Raw genomic sequence first — 13,557 nt, 5'->3', positions numbered from 1 at the left:
CAAAACTATTACTTTACATGAAGAGACTTGAAATACAGTATATAATGCACAAGTCATAAGTGGTATTTTTATTCATTAGTTTTAGTTATTTTTAGTAGGCCTAAACAAAAATGAGAAATGTTGCCTTTGCAACTAGCTGAAATAAAATAAGTTTTTTCTTTTTTTCAATAATATAATAGTGGTTTGGAATGACATGAAAGTGAGTGAATAATGACTTTCATTTTTGGATGCACTATTTTTTTAAGAGTGTGTAAGGTGATAATTTCCACACAAGTCACGGTCAGACTGGCGTAATCATTTAAAAGCAGTTTTTAACAGTCCTCTCAGCTTCTTTCTACTTTACCTCGACCGATTGTTAGTCCTTCACCCGCCCATATTAAAAAAAAAATTTAAAAAAACTCCTCAGTGTCATTTTCCCATACCCGGCAGTATGGGTATGTGCAGGTGTGCAGTGAAAGTACAGATTGTATTTTTTGCTTTCAGCTGGCTCCTCGTTCCATTGATCTGGATCAGTTGGAGGTCAGCTTGGGCAAAAACAAGCTTCAGCTCTGCTGACTGGAGCGCAGCGCGGCTGCTGACTTTCCTCAAAGACGTTTGATACAGCGAGATCTATCTGGTCAATGCATGTGAAGGTCTAATGTGGATGTCAGCTGCACTGGCAAAGCCAAACATGCTAATACAGCAACCAACAAAACACAGAGATGTTTAATTAGCAAAACATTGGAGACAGGTAAAATAAATTTTGGTAGGGTCAGCTGTTAGCTGTTTAATTTGCTGTTTATTCTAAATCACACAAATATGTTAATGTCTTTCAAATGACATATCACATTATAATACCAAAGCTAAAATGAAACACTTTCCTTTCTTTGTTTTCAGTTAGCTGACCAACTTTAGTCAAACTAGCTTCATCATGAAGGTCTCTTTATCAGGTATTGAGGAAGGGGGGATCTTGCACAACACAAACCTCTTCCTCTCTTTTCAGACAGCAAGATAGTGTCGGCCCAGATCCGGCCCACATCTGGTACGCGTGGAATCCTGTACCAGATGTGGGCCAGATATTATATCTGATGTTATATCCTAATTTCCACACCCCTCTCAGAGATAGCATCGGCCCTCTTTGATATCTCTCTTCACCCTCCCATCAGTCTCTTGACATGCATCTCTCTTTAATAATTCTCTGTTTCCACCCTCATCCACTCCTCTTCACTCTCTTCTTAACAATTGAAATCACTCAATCAAAATTTCTTTTTGTCCTCTTATAGAGGCTATACGCCGTAACATGCAAACAGTATTTCAAGCCCTCAAAGAGGTCTGTATACAGAAATACTAGTGTCAAAACACAATATTTTCTTGCAAGAGAGGATAGATTAGTGTGTGAATTAGGATGTAGGATATGTCTCAGTAGCATGTACTCTATATCTGCAAGGGATGGTGCTACAAGCCCTCTAGAAGACTTTTTCTTCTTTGTGTTTTTCATGTCTCACGCTGTTTGTTTCCCAGAAGATGCCGTTCTTCTTGTAAGGCTTTCCCCTTTCCTCCCACCTCAAAGTCCCCAATTCCCCTTCCTGGGGGCTAATTTTCTCTCTCTCTGTCTCTCTCTCCTTGTGGCTCGGAGAGACCCCGGGGCCCTGGAGAATCATCTCTAATCCTGCAGCATCGCTGGGCGTAACTGTCAACCCTCATGAGCCCCGCTGGCAGCAGGGCCAGGGAATGTCAAGATTGCCAGAGACGGAGATGAAAGGGAGCTCCAGAGGGAGGAATCTCCAATGCCAGCCACGGTTATGTCTGCCATGTGGAGAGCTGCCCTTAATGCCCTGATCTGAAATACATTTGACCTCTGGTCTCAGTCAAAACCTCATTATAGTTGTTTTTAACTCACTGTGGCACTTACAAAAGTATGTCTGCAGGGTAAACGCAATCCCAGCTAACAGGGAACGTTCCCATAAATTTCACTGACGTTCTTTCAAAGTTATGTAAATGTAAGGACAAAACGTTCTTAAAATAATGTTTATGGAACATTATTACAATGTTGTTAACAGTTATTATACTTTCTCGTAATGTTGAGAGAAAACGTTCTTAGAATAACATTCTCGGGAAAAGTCCTTTTAATGTTATTTTATTTGCTGAATGTTGTCATAATGTTATCATATAACGTTCTGAGTGCAACGTCCATGGTTTAATTTGTACTTGATGAATGTTCTCGTAATGTTGAGAAAAAACGTTCTTAGAACAACATTCTGAGAACATGGAGCTTCCTTGCGATGTCCTTAATGAATGTTCTCGTTAATCGCTCTGAAAGTGATTCCAACGATATTGTTTCTCTGTGCCGTTATCGTTACAGCTGTGGTGTGAACTCTGCTATTCTTTAATATTGAGAATGATTTTTAGAACTATATCTTTATAGTTATCGTCCTTGAATATTTTCCTAATAAATAGGGATGGTTTCAGTGCAAAAGGACTGGTGACTCCCTGGGCAGTGCGCTGACTACTGAACTGAGGAACAGATGGAAACACACCCTAAAGCCTCACTGAAGACACAACGAGGGGAGGAGAAGCAGCGAATAAGTGAATAAGAGCTAGAGAGACATCAAAGGCACTGAGTGCATGAGAAAGAGAGGAAAAGACAGTCCTGCGCTAGAGAGGAACAGAGCGTGAAGAGTAGTGAGATGCCTTTCAAACAGTTGAGTTGGTATTTTACAGAGCCCTACTCGCTCTGACGCACACTGAGGATGACAATGAGAAATGCCTACAGAGAACAGACCAAACCAGATCAGATCAGATCAGACAAGACCTGCCCATCTGGGCTCAAACCAGCCTGTTGATTAGCTAAGACTAGGGATGTAAAAAATACTGATCATGTGATCATGCTGTAGTCAAGCTCATTGAATAAAATAGAAGCTAAAATACAACGAACTAAAAGGAACATTCTAAATTCTCTTTCACTCAGACATTCACACGCACTGCAGGCCAAAACATGACACAGAGCGACTGGTTCAGAACCGGATGCCTCAGGCAGCTTTTTTAATGGGAATACAGTATTCAGTGACAGAAACACAATCGCACACACACACACACACACACAAACGCTTTTTATTCATACCGTCTCAGAGATCAAGAGAGAATTAGAAACATAAAAGAAAAATCATGAAGGAAAAAGCACAAGCATCAACAACAAACAGCAGTGAAAATGTTGCTGGAATAAAACATTTTAAAGAAGTTAAGCAAGGTCAAGCTTGAGGACCTTCACAAACAAGCGTGAAGGTCCGCAGCAGTGCCAGAGTCTTCTCTCTCAGAGGCGATTCTCTCCATCTTTCTTTTAAAATTGATCGGCTGCGGTTTTTTTGAGTGCATATACTTCACGATAGATACTTCATTAATTTTTTATGTATATCTACTTTGGGAGAGTCAAGGTTTTCAGACCGTGCACACCGTGAATTACATGTGCAAACATAAAACACAATTATGGAGGCAGACGTAAATGGGACTGTAACATAAATCACACTCATTTAAAAAACACTACAATTCTATTAAAAGAAAATGAAAACAGCGATAAGAATAATTGTTTAACCAAAATAATTATATAGCCAATTAAACTTAAATAATTAAGTTTAGTTTCATTTAATTTAAAAACTCTTAATTGAAATATATAAGGTTTACTTCTGGGAACACTCAGAGACAACTCAAATTAATAATTATTTACAGACTGATTAATTAGTTTCAATTTTAAATAATCATGTTTGTTATAACTTTCCAATACTGAATATGTAGCTTAGTTTTCTATAAATACTTCTTTACAGCCTTCCTGTAGCTCAAACATTAGAGCGTTAGCGCTTGCAACGCCAAGGTCATGGGTTTGACTCCCAGGGAAAGCAAGAACTGATAAGAATGTAAAACGTATACCTTGAAATGCAATGTAAGTCGCTTTGGATAAAAGCGTCTGCCAAATGCATACAGTAAATGTAGTCCATGTAATGCAGCATAAATGTCACTGCAGAAAGCAAACTCTTCTGAAATTATGTTAAAAGGAACACCATGTTGCTTAATTTCATTATCAGTATCTGTGGCAAAAAAACCTAATGAACATCTTGCAAAGAAGTAAGGCAACATCTACACTATTACTACAAAACAACATAGAATATTGCACAAGAATGCGAATCGGAACGCACCTTTAGTCACGCTGTACCGGCTGCAACCACAGCAGTTCAAAAGCACGTTTTCTTTTGTGATGCTGCTTAAATAAAAAAGCAAGTCAAAATTGTTGTTCACAAGATAAGAGAAAAGATGCAGTGCTTTAGGCTCTCGTGTTGAAGAGGGTCAACATGCTTCATCTAACAATACAGCTCTCTCCGTCTAAATCCTTGCACGCACAAGATGAAGACCATGAATAAGAAATTTGGATAGACACATATCCTGCTTGGCCCAGAAGGAGAGTTTTATATTACGGCATGCTCAGTGATCCATGAACTTAATAAAACACAGCCGCATGTGAGCAAATACAAAAGCCACAGCAATCCATTAGAGAAAACAGCATTGTGAGTCTATTAACGCTCTGAATGGAGGGATGGAAACAATATATTTGTAGCCGAGGGTAAATCTGAGGAAGGACACCAGTGAAAGCTGGCGAAAAGGCTTTTTAGGGTCCATCAAGAGATCTGACTTTACTCTAAAACCGCAATCCGTTAACCTTCTGTTTGGAGCATACGAAACACATTACAACAACAACAACATGAATAAATAAGTAACACTCACTGTAGACACACATATAGACAGACAAATTCTCTGTAGAATTTTTAATGATTCTCTTTAATTCGGTGTCACATGATTCTTCAGAAATCATACCAATATGTCGATTTGATGCTCAAGAAACATTTATTATTATCAATGTTAAAACAGTTGTGCTGTTAATTTTTATTTTAGAAACTGAGATGCCTTTTTTTTTTTTTTTTTGGATTCTTTGATGAATAAAATGGTAAAAAGAACAGGATTACTTTGAAACACAACTCTTTTGTAATAGTATAAATGTATTTACTGTCACTTTTAATCAATTTAATAATGCATCCTTGCTGAATAAAAGTATTAATTTCTTTTGGGAAAAAAAATCTTACTGACCCCAACAGCAGTGTATTTACACACTGACATTTAGATACACACACACACACACACAAAGCCCAGAATTGTCTCTTTAATATGCACCAATTCAGATAATGATGAACTACGGCTTATATGCTTTCAGAGGAATTCACTCAAAACAAATGTGCACTACAGTAAATAAAAATAAATTACTGGGTCCCAGGAGGATAAAACACACACACACACAAACTCTATCATGAACAGTTATTATGAAATATTGAAAACCTCTAATGGTTTAGTTAATCATTTGCTCCTCAGAGAAGAACCGATGGAAATAAGCCAAAACCAGATTGATTTAAAAGTCTGCATTCAGGGAGTAGAGACAAAATTCACGACAGAAAAAGAGAGACCATCCGAAACTCATTTCTCTTCACATCAGCTGATGGCCATAAGAAAAGGCTGTCGAGCAATCTGAGAAAGATGATGGAATGATCGTCTAGAGAAACGTCTGTGTTTGCCGAGACCTTAGGAAGTCTGAATTCATAAAGCTGTTGGGTTTAGTCACATTTTGCTCCTCTCACTGGCGAAGAATAGGACAAAGAGGTAAAGTGAAGTCGACAGAGTGAATCAGGTTCATCAGTACAATCCATCATTGCCTGGAGTGTGCACTGAATCCCAAATACTTCCCCTTCCATCCCACAACACGGAGCTGTGGCGTATTAACTGCTAGCTTAGCATGATAAATGCAACTTTTTCTTACTATATGTAATGTACTAAAGCACAGTATTTGCTGTTAATGCAATATGCATTGTATAGTTTTCAGGTATTGGACATCAAACTAAGCTCAAGCTCCACTCTTCAAAACAACGGTAACCACAATCTGCAACTGACATAACTAATAATTTAATGATCTTCCTCAAAACAAGTAGGCATTAGACATAATTTAACCTTTTTCACTCCCAATCCAGTCCCACACAAAGCATATTGGGAGCAAGAAACCTACTGGTGACTTTCAGCAACAAAAATGATTAATGAAGTCCCAAAACAAATTGATTAAACGAACTTCCATTTTACAAAATTAAATGGAATGAACATGAAATTAAGTTATGGCAAAATGTTAAAGAATTGTGTTGCAGTAGCTCATTTTAATAAGTAAATTAAACAAGCAGCAAAAATCTTTTAGTCTCCTCTATATTAGTGGCCGTAGAATAACTTAAATGCATTTACATTATTATCAATAAAATGTATATTATTAGTAAATTAAAATATTCTAACTTAATTGAAAAGCTAAAGATCATACAATAAAGACAATTTCTTTAAAAAAGGAATTTTATTTCACTGCATTTTATTTCACTGCAAAGAGGTTTTTATATATTCTCCTTCCACTGCACCAGTGTTTTCAGCTGAATTGCCAAACTATGAATCGTCTGTATGAATAGGACTGGATTTCATCTCATCTGGATTTCATCAATAAAACTGATTTGTTTTCAGAGTCTGTGCGAGCAGACTCCCTTTCTTGGTGTTCAAACAAAATTCACTTTTAAACATCAGTTGTGCGCCGGGTCGTAAACTTGTGCTGTTGTGGAGAGACCGCATTGCGGTTGGGAGTCCAATTCTGCTCAAGGTGAGAGATCTCACGAGCCGGGAATGTCAGATCGTCATTATCGTCAATTACATGGGCTATGGGGCACAGAACCCACAGAGAATTCTCTCTTTCTCTCTCTGTGTGTGTGTGTGTGTGTGTGTGTGTGTGGTTAAGACTGGTTAACAACCTTCAGTGCATTTCTCTATGATGTATAATTATCCAAACCGCACTAGACTCGGGGGAAGGAGGCATTTGATTTTTAAACTCTTCAGTGCTTGTCCTCTGTCTCAGTCTGTCTCTATCGTTGGTTTTATTGGATCAATACTGGAGAAAGTTAAAAGTGTCTCTTTCTATTCCCCTTCCTTTTTTCTCTATAGTACATGGCCTCAAAAAGTACTAAGTCACACTTTTCGCCTTTTCACACTCGGATTTGTTAACCCAAGGCCATTCACCATGTAGATGTGCTCTATTGCCTAGAAACATATAGCATTTTAAAATTGTATCTTTCCCTCAGACATGGATATTTGCTAACCCTTTTTCAAAAGTGAGACATTTGGGGGCTGGAATTGGGGTCCAAACAACTCCAACAATATCCAGAATATTTTCTTTTGAGTTGTTTTTTTCCACTGCAAACCCCCCCCCCCCCCCCCCCCCCCCAAAAAAAGCAGGTTTGGAATTACATGTGTGGGCATAAATGATGATATTTTAATTTTTGGGTGAACTATTATTTTTGTGTTTCCAATTACTTTTTAGGGCCCATGTAGAAACGTATCTTTTGCAACTCCTATACTGAGTGTTGTGCTGACGTTGCATTAACATTAGAGACAAGTTCATTGATCCGTGCCACAGTGTTCCGAACTGCTCCTGTTGATCTACTCAGGAATAGAAAGCACAGCTTGATTCAGGTGTGACCATGTGCACTAGCCGTTCTGTCCTTGTCAGACAGATTGTGGATCTCTTACAGGACTCCAAGAGATCTAGAAAGCCTTCTGCTAAACCAGGACAAGCAAACCCAAAACTCATTCAGTTGCTGGTAAACTGAGTATTTGTTAGCATGTGTGTGAGATAATAAATGGACCATCTGGTGTTATGATTTTTGCTGTAGATGCACACGTGAGACTGTTATTTGTGCTAAGTCTAACACTGAAGTCATTTTACATCAGAAATAGATTTTTCTTTATTTTGTAAAAGGAGCATTATGTGCTATATACAGTAAATTGTACGTAATACTGTTTGTTTCAGTCCTGAAAACATTCTAATCAGTCCAAAAAGACTAAATTCTAAAATCGATGGATCGCTGACATGAAAAATTTAAATATATTAGGTCAAAAACAGCTGAGATGTCCACGCTAAACACTGAAAAGCTCATATTTCCATGTTACTATAGTGCATAAAACAACATTCACAGAAACAAAAAAAATCTTTAATAAGACTCAATAACAAAATTAATTGTTTTACAGAGAGCACTTTTCAACCCTTTTAATAAATATATTTCAAGATTTTTAACTAAAATATATTAAAACATATATTTTTTAGATATATTTAGTGATTTATAGGTATTCTTTACAATATCACAAATCCATTTGTCAATACCAAAATTATGGTATTGATAGTAAAAATCAAATAATTTGACAATACATAAATATAATAATAATAATAATAATAAAGTTCTACAGGACCCATACAATCAACAGTTGTGTAGTCAACTGCCATCATTCTAAACGTTTAAATGTGCCATGCATTTATATATATATATATATATATATATATATTTTTTTTTTAGGTATTTTTTTTATTATAAAAATGATTTAAATACACAATAACTTTTAACATTTAGGATAGCACGATAAACCACTGCTGAGTTGAATCAGAGAGTAATTTTTCCATATTGCTGCAACTGCAGAGCACATGTTTAAAAAACAGACAGATATTCTCTCATCAATTATGGATGGTGGGAGGAGAAGAGGTGCCATGAAACAAGGCATGTGGGTTTCTCGGGACGGCAAAATAAGGAAACAATAAAATGCCTGTAATTCATGCACATAATGAAACATCACTGAGCAGGAGGTCGATGGAGCGTGAGCACATCCAACAAAACTAAATTATTTGAGTATAGGGGGAAAAGCATTCGAAATACTGAACTGTTGGAGGACAAAGAGGTGGTCATCTTTGGCAATTCATAAATACTTTTGGCTCTAGGGTGAAGCAACATTAGAATAGCAGTAAAGTAAAACACCCTGGGCCGTGACAGTGAGCAATTACATAAAACTCCTTTGAGTAGGATAAAGCATTTCCCTGAATGTGTTTGTGTATGTGAGAGAGAGATAATGGCTCAAGAGGAGAACATACCTTTCAACGAAGGAAAACTGAGGGAAAAGAGAAATGGGTTGTAGAGCATTTCTTGTCTTAAAGAAAAGGAAGATTAGAAAGACAAATTATCTTCAGGCTATAAAGTGTGTTTGTACCCAGGAGGTTTATGATACCTGGATAAACATATCCATTGAGATTTCCATTAATTTATGGCAGTTGCTTTGCTAGTGCAGTGCAGATCCCCCAGGAAAGGAAGTTTGAATGGGACCACAGAACATTTTGAGCCAATAATCTAAGCCATAAATGCCATGTGACTCATCATCCTAGAACCAATCGGAATAGAACAGGTTACATGGTTCCTGGTTACATTTTTCATACAACAATGTAACTTAACTATCAGTATGATGTGCTCTTCAAGACATTAACCAGGAACTGTAGAAACATGGTCACATCTCTGTCATTTAAACCACGTTGGTTGAACGATACAGGACTGATGTTAAATACATCATAGGCAGGTGAAGTAATAGAGTCTCTAAATTCATTGATTGAAGATTGCAATTAATGTCAGATTATGATAGTTCCTTCACACAAAACAACAGAAAGTAGTTAATTTTTTGAATCAAGTTAACATCCAGTATGCAATTGGTGTACTTTGATAGACTATCTATGCGGTTCATTCGTTCAGCAGCTTTCTTCATAATTTCTCTGAGATGTTGGCGGGTTTGTCATACAGTACCTTACACATTATGCACATGGACACTCTTTAATAACGCAGTTAATAGTTAACAAGCTAAAAGATTAAAATGTATATGTATTTAAAGTCTCCCTGTGGTGAAAATTAATGTTGTTTATATGTCTTTAGTGTTTTTAATATGCTTTAAAACAAACCATGTGCACATTCATAAGTCAACACCAATGCTGAGTATTTAAACTCCTTAAAACTGCAGTGAACCAAAGACACGATTTGAAATTGAAATTGCTGGTGTCTCTGACGTCACAAATTACCTTGTAACCAATCACGTCAACGTGTGATCATCAATGAGTGGATCTCTGAGCTGGTGTGAGTGAGTGGAGGCGGGGCTAATTTGCATGTTCATAGAACCGCGTATACTAGATTAGGCAAGGGTGTAGAGTTACATTTAAGCTATTTTAAAGCACGAATATTTATTTATCAAGGAAAACACGTTACAATATGTCATTTTGGTGATCAAAGATGAGTTTTAAGGAATAAAATGATTGACTTCAGGGGGACTTTAAATGGCATGAAAGATAAAGAATGCACTGAATGTTATCTTGCTTATTGTGCAAAAGAACATGACCTAAATCACATCTATTACTATGGAACTGAAAGAGAGCTGTAGTTCCAACCACAAAGGTTGCAATGCTGTTTTCGAATGTTCATTGGAACTAGGTTTCAGGAAACGCCAAATCGTTGAACTATGTTAGTAACAATGGAACTTGCAACCATAGTTGACTAAGGATGCTTTTGGGAAATGCACTCCTGATTGGTTGATGACACCACAGAGATGTTTCCAGTCCCAAACTTTCCAGTCCCAAAAATCATTAGTCCATTTCACACATTTAAAAGCCTTCAAAATATATTTGTGATTTATATGTTGTTTACGGGGGAAAAACAACAACTTTTGAATAGGCGCACTTTGCATTTAGATGGTGCTGTTATGACATCTACCAGCAGGGGCTAACTGAATCGGGCTAACCATCCAAACCTTGCCGCCCTGAGAATCAGGCAAAAGACTTCAAGTCTAAGAAACCAAAGACAAAGAGGAAATAGGTTTGGGTAAATTAAAGAGTGTGGGTGTGTGTGTGCTAAATGCGCCAACAGGAGTGATTGTCACGATCCGCTCAAGAAAGACAGCGAGGAGGATCCAAGTGCAGTTGAGGTGAGGTTTATTAAAAGGGTAATCCAAAGAATGGTCAAAACAGGCAGGGTTCAAAATCCAGTGAAGCAATCCAAAACAGTAAACAATAAACAGGCTCAGGGAACACGGGAAACCAAACGCGGTGTGACAACAACAACGATACACACAGGACATGGAACAAACAGGGCTTTAAATACAGGAACAAACTAGATGACAACGAGAGACAGCTGGAAACAGATAACAAACACCTGTGCAATCACACAGACTGGAATTGTGGGAAAGGTAGTTCCTGTGAATGACACCGTGGGGAAATGAGGACATCTAGTGGATACCAGGGGAACACAACCAGACACTGTGACATAACCCCCCCTCTACGGAGTGGCTCCCAGACACTCCAAGACCAGACACGGAACAAAACAAAAACTCAGGAGGGAGGTGGCAAGGTGGAGGATCAGGGGGAGGGACGGGGGGCCAGGTCCATGAAGGGAAACAGAAACAGGGGGTAACAGACTCAAAGGGAGCCAGGGTGACACAGACAGTACATTGGGGAAACAGTGTGAAGCAAACAGTTCATCCGGTGGCCGGGGCGAAGCGAACAGTCCCTCGGGCGGCCGGGGCGAAGCGAACAGTCCCTCGGGTGGCCGGGACGGAGACGACAGTCCCTCGGGCGGCCGGGACGGAGATGACAGTCCATTGGGCGGCCACGGCGGTGAAGACCCCTCGGACGGCCACGGCGGTGAAGACCCCTCGGGCGGCCAGGGCGGTGAAGACCCCTCGGGCGGCCAGGGCGGAGAAGACCCCTCGGGCGGCCAGGGCGGAGAAGACCCCTCGGGCGGCCAGGGCGGAGAAGACCCCTCGGGCGGCCAGGGCGGAGAAGACCCCTCGGGCGGCCAGGGCGGAGAAGACCCCTCGGGCGGCCAGGGCGGAGAAGACCCCTCGGGCGGCCAGGGCGGAGAAGACCCCTCGGGCGGCCAGGGCGGAGAAGACCCCTCGGGCGGCCAGGGCGGACACTTTCCCTCGGGCGGCCAGGGCGGAGACTTTCCCTCGGGCGGCCAGGGCGGAGACATTCCCTCGGGCGGCCAGGGCGGAGACGACCCCTCGGGCGGCCAGGGCGGAGACGACCCCTCGGGCGGCCAGGGCGGAGACGACCCCTCGGGCGGCCACGGTGGAGACGACCCCTCGGATGGTGGAACTGGCACCACCGGCTCAAGCACTGGAACTGGCACCACCGGCTCAAGCACTGGAACTGGCACCACCGGAACTGGCACTGGAACTGGCACCACCGGCTCGGGCACTGGAACTGGCACCACCGGAACTGGCACTGGAACTGGCACCACCGGCTCAAGCACTGGAACTGGCACCACCGGCTCGGGCACTGGAACTGGCACCAACGGCTCGGGCACTGGAACTGGCACCACCGGAACTGGCACTGGAACTGGCACCACCGGCTCGGGCACTGGAACTGGCACTGGAACTGGCACCACCGGCTCAAGCACTGGAACTGGCACCACCGGAACTGGCACTGGAACTCCCGGCTCGGGCACTGGAACTGGCACCAACGGCTCGGGCACTGGAACTGGCACCACCGGCTCGGGCACTGGCACCACCGGCTCAGGCTCAGGATCAGACACTGGCTCCGGCTCAGGAACAGACACTGGCTCCGGCTCAGGAACAGACACTGGCTCCGGCTCAGGAACAGACACTGGCTCCGGCTCAGGAACAGACACTGGCTCCGGCTCAGGAACAGACACTGGCTCCGGCTCAGGAACAGACACTGGCTCCGGCTCAGGAACAGACACTGGCTCCGGCTCAGGAACAGACACTGGCTCCGGCTCAGGAACAGACACTGGCTCCGGCTCAGGAACAGACACTGGCTCCGGCTCAGGAACAGACACTGGCTCCGGCTCAGGAACAGACACCACCGGACCAGGAACAGACACCACCGGCTCAAGTGTGTGCGTAGCCCACACACACCACATGGCTGTGGCCATAATGGCCAGTGTCACGGTCACTGAGGGCTCAGGAATAGATGTCACCGGCTCTGGAACAGGAACAGACACAGACACAGGAACCGACACAGGAACAGAGACTGGCTCCGACTCAGGAACAGACACTGGCTCCGGCCCAGAGACTGGAACAGACACCACTGGCTTAGGAACTGGAACAGACACAGACACAGGAACAGACACTGGCTCCGGCACAGGAACTGACACTGGCTCAGGAACAGGAACAGACACCACCGGTTCAGGAACAGGAACAGACACCACCGGCTCAGGAACAGGAACAGACACCACCGGCTCAGGAACAGGAACAGACACCACCGGCTCAGGAACAGGAACAGACACCACCGGCTCAGGAACAGGAACAGACACCACCGGCTCAGGCTCAGGAACAGACACCACCGGCTCAGGCTCAGGAACAGACACAGGCTCGACGGCGGCCATCTTGTCAGAGGACACAGGCTCGACAGGTGTGACGTGGACACTCTCGGCGGCGGCCATCTTGTCAGGGGACACAGGCTCGGCAGACGTGACGTGAACACTCGCGGCGGCGGCCATCTTGTCCGAAGACACAGGCTCGGCAGGCGTGACGTGAACAGGCTCGGCGGCGGCCATCTTGTCCGAAGACACAGGCCCGGCAGACGTGACGTGAACAGACTCGGCGGCGGCCATCTTGTCCGAAGACACAGGCTCGGCAGGCACCACCGGAACT

General features: G+C 42.3%; 1 protein-coding gene across 2 annotated transcripts in view; it reads right to left on the bottom strand.

The window, feature by feature from the left end:
- The window catches only part of pvalb6 (parvalbumin 6), a 44,046-nt gene that overhangs the window by 3,585 nt on the left and 26,904 nt on the right, over positions 1-13,557 (bottom strand). Inside the window, exon 1 of one of the 2 annotated variants that reach the window (XM_081371986.1) lies at positions 4,167-4,278. The exons of the other annotated variant lie outside the window; for it this stretch is intronic. The gene's annotated coding sequence lies outside the window, so the exon portion shown is untranslated. Of the gene's footprint in view, positions 1-4,166; positions 4,279-13,557 lie in introns of those variants that run through there. 2 annotated transcript variants of the gene reach the window in all.

The sequence above is a fragment of the Scardinius erythrophthalmus genome (assembly GCF_964197995.2).
Source record: "Scardinius erythrophthalmus genome assembly, chromosome: 1".
In the NCBI taxonomy this organism is placed as follows: domain Eukaryota; kingdom Metazoa; phylum Chordata; class Actinopteri; order Cypriniformes; family Leuciscidae; genus Scardinius; species Scardinius erythrophthalmus.
Note: the sequence above shows the minus strand (reverse complement) of the source record. Positions and strands in the feature narration are given on the sequence as shown.